Source organism: Salvia splendens, unplaced genomic scaffold (genome assembly GCF_004379255.2).
Source record: "Salvia splendens isolate huo1 unplaced genomic scaffold, SspV2 ctg1172, whole genome shotgun sequence".
NCBI lineage: Eukaryota > Viridiplantae > Streptophyta > Magnoliopsida > Lamiales > Lamiaceae > Salvia > Salvia splendens.
This window is the reverse complement of record NW_024598725.1, coordinates 17,548-24,651: the sequence shown is the minus strand read 5'-3', so window position 1 is coordinate 24,651 and position 7,104 is coordinate 17,548. Positions and strand designations below refer to the sequence as shown.

Genomic DNA, 7,104 nt, shown 5'->3' with positions numbered 1-7,104 from the left:
CAAAAGTATTGGTATCTTTAGGATTAAAAGTCACTTGCATCACGTGGGAGTGACCCTCAAATATTGAGTGCATAACCACCCCCTTTCCCAGTCCCAGAGTTTATGAGCATATCATCTGAGGATGACAACACATAAGGGAGAGTGGGATGAACTGCCACACACCTGATATAATCTGTGTGGGCCTCAAATACTTTAACCTTATCCATCGTATTGTAATTGTAGACATGTATGTGCATGTCATCAGAGCCAGCAACCACCCACTTTTTCGTGCTATAAACTTAGCAGATCTAACTGCAGCATTTTTTAAGAATTAGTATTAGAAGATCTTACCAATATAAAAGTCATTTAAACACTTCTTTATCAGAAAGAATCACAAAATATTCAAATTATGCACCTGGTTGTTCAGTAACCTCAAAAGATTTAACCATTGTCTGCAGCAATAGAAGTCAAGCTTTAGAATGAAATTCAAGACTAAAAATGTCAGACAGAGAGGGTAACTTGAGATAACATGACATCAGATAGCTTATAAGATGTCAAATCTTTATTCAAATGAACACAAACATTATATTATGCACATGCCATCATTTAGCAGAGTAAGAGCAAGTAACAAAAAAACATCCTTCAAGGAAGATCATTATATCAGAAAAGGTAAGACATATAGTTCCCCTCACTCTTCTATTTCTTGGTACCTGCACTCGTTTCTGACCATAAAGACTTTGAAGTGCAAAAATTGCTCTCCTTGACAAGGAAATTACAAGAAAGTTCCACTCATAGATTAGAGCACCAGGAATATGTTACAAGGTTATTCAAGGATCTGTCTGGAAAGTCCTCATACAAAACCTTTTCAACTCAATCTCACCCCAATCAAAATCTAAAAGAGATTCATGTGACTAGAAATGTCCAGGTCTTCTTATATTTATTAGTCTTGGCCCTTGGGAAAGTTAGTTACATATTAGGGTTACAAAACGTATCTTAAATATTCTTATTTCACCAAAGTGATCGGTCTGAAGACCTAAATCATGTCTTTCTACATAGCTTTTTTCTCCCTTACACTATGGCATAGACTGTTTTATTGCCAGATTCACTCAAACTGTCAAAGATTTTTTTTTCTACTCAAGCATTATGGGTTTATTCTTCCAGACCAATTGATCATCATGGCTGGAAATGAGTAGGCAGATCTTTGAGGATCAAGAAGAATTTATCGAGGAGATATGGGAAAGAATGAAGTTTGGACTTGCTTGGTTTGGTGGCTCTCAGCACATAAGAATTCAAGGGTTATTTTGTTTCAGATGCTTACATATTTTCCAGTTTTATGTTTGGCTAGGGTGACATCGTGTTTCAGGGAACTACTGGTCCCTTTGTGAAAAGGATCTTTTTCCTAAAACAAGAATTCTAGTTTCTTATCATAATAAGACTTTAAAACCTAAGAACAAATCCAATACAAAGGACTTTTATTTTCTGATATAAAAGATTAGAGGAAATTTCATCACAGCATTACAGCACAAGATGACAGTACAGTACCATAATCTAGCTAATCCTTCTACCATTTCAACATAAAAAAGATAAAGCACACAGAATTGCACAAGCATCTAATAAATGTCCTTGTGATCAAAATGATAAAAATCTTCCATAGGATAGAAATTGCACATGTAGCATACCTGGGTCTGATAATCCCAGATGCAAAGAGTCCCAGAATACAGGCTCGCCAATATCCTGATGACGCACCACAAATCATAGAAGCAATGAGAAACTAATAATAAATAAAACAAAACGGCCAAAATTTTATTTGAAACTTGGTTGTGAGGGCTCTGCATACCATGGCTCTGTTGGATGTAGATCCACAGACTTTACTCTTTCTGATCTTTGTGCAAGTTTCCTCTGATAGAATCCACCAAATTATCAGCATTGACACAAGTCACAGAACTAAAAATGAAATCAGCAATGTAAACTTGAATACCTTGATTTCTAGTCTGAGCGGCTGCAGCACACGACCACACAATTTAACACCAAAACAAGCAAAAAAAAAACTCGAGTTAGCTAACAATAGCAACAGCTCCAGATCTCAAACAAGCCGCAACCAATCCAAACAAATCATAAAATTCAAAGCAATGCAAATGCCGAATCTCTCTTGCGTGTCAGAAACACGAAATTGACCCAAACAATGAATAAATTCCAGATCTGATAACCAGCCGCGTGCGTAAAATTAATCAACAGAAGCAAAATCACTCACCATTTTCTACAATGAGTTCGGCAGCTGGGAAACCGTATCGATCAAGATCAACCGAGCAATGCGCACTCGAATGCTGCGATCAAGATACGAAAAGTGCTCGCCAAAATGTAGAGAGACACTCCAATAACAGAGCAAAAGAGTGTTAAAAATTTCTATCGAAAAGATGCAGGTGAATTTTGCGTTTATTTTACTTAAATTTTTTAATTAAAATGAATATCAGAATATGGCTATTTATATGAAAAAATTAAGGCATACGACGTCGTTGCCTTAACATGATTTAAGTCAATGCTGAGTAATCGAATGTAATAGTGGCCGTTGATATATGTGACCAATTAGGATGAACGGTTCGGATCTGCTTGTTTGCATCATCTATCGACACTTAAAGGTCTTGAAAAGTCAGTCTCGAAGAATAACTGTTGATAGCATTTCGTGACTTTATCATTGTTTGAATAGTAGTATTACTTACTATATTTTTCCTTTATTTCGATAACCCAAGATTGAGTATTATATGTAAGATTTGAATAATCGCATGAGAGCAAAATGAAGGAATATACAAAAAATAGAGTAGTATATTAAAATTCCCAATAAACCCATCCAAACCCATGCAAGAATCCAAATAAAAATTATGTGTATCGGCTCAACTAAACATGAAAAATGAAATTATGTTACTTATATATGAATTGAACTTAGTTTACTACTAAAACGCTAGGCCTGGGCTTCGTATTCAAGAGGGCTTATTACAACATTAGACGACACTAATGTCCAATGATGCCACATTATGCTGTATCTTGCCCAATCCGACATCTCAATTCTCACCCCACCAAACCTGCCTAAATAATTAAATCTACACGCAACTTTGTATACAAATGAATGAATGTACAATATAAATAAATACTATATATCCTATCCATTTTCCAAACTAGGCAGAGCAGAAGGGGATATGCGGTGGAGGGTAAAGCCGAGTGGCGCACCCGGATTTGGATCCCCTGCGGTGCACAGCACTGCTGTGCACCTCACAAAACAATAAAAAAATATTTTTTTTTATTATTAAAAAATTATTTTGTGAGGTGCACAGTAGTGCTGTGCACCGCAGGGGATCCAAATCCGGCGCACCCTGTGGATAATTCACGTTACCCCCACTCATTGTGTGTGCTAATAAGATTTCAATTATTATTATTTTTAAATTGTGGATATTGATTTTTTCCCTTATTCTGTTGCCAACACTCATAACATTATTTTAAATGTTTTAACTAATTTATATGAGCACTCGACCCGTAAAGAATACTTCCAGCAACTGTCTGAAAGACTCGGGTGACAAGGCATTTCAACATTTGTCGAATTTTGATGTGTTCAACGAGTACTTTCTCATCGCCAAAACCACGGGGTGCGGGAATGCTTGAAAAGACGTGCAAGTTCATTCAGAACTGTTGGGAAATAAACACAGGCAATCACGAATATGAAAGAGAATGAACATAAGAAATTGTTGACCCAGTTCGATACAATGTGTATCTACGTCTGGGGGCAATGCCAAGCCAGGAATTTCACTATATAATTTCAGAATAAGCATGATTTAACAATGAGGGAGCACCTCTATTTATAAGCAACTAGAGAGCCCTAATTCTAGTCAAACTAGGAAACATATATCACAAGGAAAAATACTTCAAGGAAACAAATCCTAAACATGGTAGGAGATAAATTAGGCTCCATAATTAACAATCTCCCACTTGGAGACTAACAACTCCTAAACAACTATTTCCTCGTGATCTCATCCCTTCATCCGCTTAGCATCGCCTAACCTTCTCTTCAAGTTCCAAGGCCAATTGAAGCTATGCATAGCTTCAATTTCTCTAAGATCACCACCTTAGTAAACATGTCTGCAGGATTCTCACTTCCAAGTATCTTCACAAGTTGCAGGATTTTCATCTCCACTAGGTGTCAGATGTAATGATACTTCAACTCCACACGCTTTGTCCTAGAATGAAACGCTGGATTCTTCGCCAAGAAAATAGCACTCTGACTATCACTGTAGAGTATGCTACTCTTGTTCTCCTTCCCAAGTTCATCTAAGAAACTCTGCAACCACACCATCTCCTTGTTTGCCTCTGTCGCAGCTACATATTCAGCCTCCGTAGTAGACAAAGCAACGGTCTTCTGCAACTTAGAAGTCCATGAAATAGCAGTACCACCATAAGTAAATACATACCCAGTTGTGCTTCTTCTCCCATCAAGATCATTGGACGTCAAGTCTGCATCCACATAACCTGCCAGCTCGACATTCTTGCCATTGAAACATAAGACACTTTCTGTAGTACCTCTCAAGTATCGAAGGATCCATTTAACTGCTTCCCAATGTTGCTTGCCCGGATCACCCATGAACCGGCTCACTACTCCTACTGCTTGTGCAATATCAGGCCTCGTACACACCATTGCATACATAATACTGCCAATTGCTGAAGCATAAGGAATTTTCTTCATTTCAGCACGTTCTTCTTTTGTACTCGACGACTCCTTCTTTGACAGCTTAGAGTGACTGCCTAAAGGCACACTTACTGGCTTCGAATTATCCATGTTGAATCTTTCCAAAACCTTACCAATGTAAGCAGCTTGCGAAAGATATAATTTTCCTGCCGCCTTGTCACGCTCGATTCTCATGCCCAAAATTTGATTAGCCTCTCCAAGATCTTTCATGGAGAATCGTTCAGACAATTGCCTTTTCAACTTATCCATCTCCTTTTGATCACCTCCTGCGATCAACATATCATCAACATATAATAACAGGATAAGATAGCTCTTGTCAAACCTCTTGTAGTAACAACAATGGTCAGCGTAGCATCTTTTATAGCCAATCTCCATCATGAATCCATCAAACTTCTTGTACCACTGCTTTGGAGCTTGCTTTAAACCATACAAGCTCTTCTTCAACTTGCACACAAGATTTTCCATTCCTTTTACTACGAATCCTTCAGGCTGTGTCATGTACAACTCATCCCCCAAATCACCATGAAGGAATGCCGTCTTTACATCCATCTGATGTAACAATAGATTTTCTGCAACTACCATACTCAACACTAAACGAATAGTAGTTAGTTTCACAACAGGAGTGAACACATCTGTATAATCAATACCGTATCGTTACTCAAATCCCTTGACAACCAGCCTAGCCTTATAGCGCTTGCTACCATCAGCTTCACATTTGATTCGATAGACCCACTTGCAATGCAATGCCTTTTTCCCTTTAGGAAGTTCCACAAGCTCTCATGTGCCATTCAGGAGAAGAGAGGCAAACTCATCATCCATGGCAATTTTCCACCTTCGTTTATCAGGGCCTTCTCCTGCCTCTGCATAACACTCGGGCTCACCACCATCAGTAAGTAACAAATAGAAATTAGAGGGCGAGTACCTATCAGGTGCACGTCGCTCTCTAGTCGATTTAGGCAGCGGAATAGTCGGTGGTGGAGTGCTTGGTTCTTCTTCAAGCACCTCTTCAGCATTCTGACTCTCTTTGCTCCCACTCGAGTTTGAGATGTCTAGCTCGACCACTTGTGGCTCAGAACTGCTGGGACTCGACGCCTCCAATCTATCCTTGTACAATACTTTGTTCATTGAAAATGACATCTCTACTGCGAATAACCTTACGGTTCTGCTCATCCCAGAGTCTATAACCGAACTCATCGCCTCCATAACCAATAAACGTACACTTAATAGATTTAGCATTCAACTTACTTCTCTCAACGGAACTAACATGAGTATAAGCAACACAACCAAAGATGCGTAGGAAAGATAGATTTACCTCTTTTCCTGTCCAAACCTCATCGGGTATCCGAAACTCCAAGGGAACTGATGGACCTCTATTAATTAGGAATGCAGCTGTGTTGACTGCATCTGCCCAAAAACTCTTTGGCAATCCACTTTTCAATCTCATGCATCTTGCTCGCTCGTTCAACGTTCTGTTCATGCGCTCTGCGATTCCATTCTGTTGTGGAGTTCCTTTCACAGTTTTCTCCATGCGGATTCCATTCTCGGCGCAGAACTCCTTAAACTTTGCAAGTTCATATTCTCTTCCATTATCGGATCTTTGACACTTCACCTTCAGCCCGGTTTCAGTTTCAACAATGGCTTTCCACTTCCTAAAAGCGTCAAACGCATCGGATCTACTCTTCAGAAAATAAACCCATAGCTTTCGAATAGAGTCATCGATGAAAGTCATATAATATTCAGAGCCTCCTAGGGACTTCACAGGTGCTGGTCCCCATAGATCCGTGTGGACCATCTCCAACTTCTGTGTCTTCAATTTTCTACCTCCTCTTGAGAAACTCACCCTTTTCTGTTTCCCAAACACGCAATCCTCGCACAGGCCAACTTCAACAGTTTTCAAGCCAGACAGTAAACCTCTTGAGCACATTATCTTCATCCCTTTATCGCTCATGTGGCCAAGTCGACAGTGCCACAAATCTGCATTATTTGCCTCACTTGCAATATCAATGCAATCTTTCAAAATCCGAAATCAGATCCGTCGAACTTCTCTACAGCAATTTTCTCGTCGATCCACATCGTGATTCTGCCTCTTAAACCCTAGGCTCTTGATACCAGTTGTTGGGAAATAAACACAAGCAATCACGAATATGAAAGAGAATGAACACAAGAAATTGTTGACCCAGTTCGATACAATGTGTATCTACGTCTGGGGGCGATGCCAAGCCAGGGATTTCACTATATAATTTCAGAATAAGCATGATTTAACAATGAGGGAGCACCTCTATTTATAAGCAACTAGAGAGCCCTAATTCTAGTCAAACTAGGAAATATATATCACAAGGAAAAAATACTTCAAGGAAACAAATCCTAAACATGATAGGAGATAAATTAGGCTCCAT

General features: G+C 39.1%; 1 long non-coding RNA gene across 1 annotated transcript; it reads right to left on the bottom strand.

Moving 5' to 3' along the window:
- Window positions 1–261: 261 nt before the first annotated feature.
- On the bottom strand, window positions 262–2,391 carry LOC121788889. The gene is made up of 6 exons (XR_006047949.1): window positions 2,231–2,391; window positions 1,958–1,978; window positions 1,817–1,878; window positions 1,659–1,713; window positions 395–431; window positions 262–291 (listed from the first exon to the last, which is right to left on the bottom strand). It is a non-coding gene; the product is annotated as an uncharacterized LOC121788889 (long non-coding RNA).
- Window positions 2,392–7,104: the final 4,713 nt, after the last annotated feature.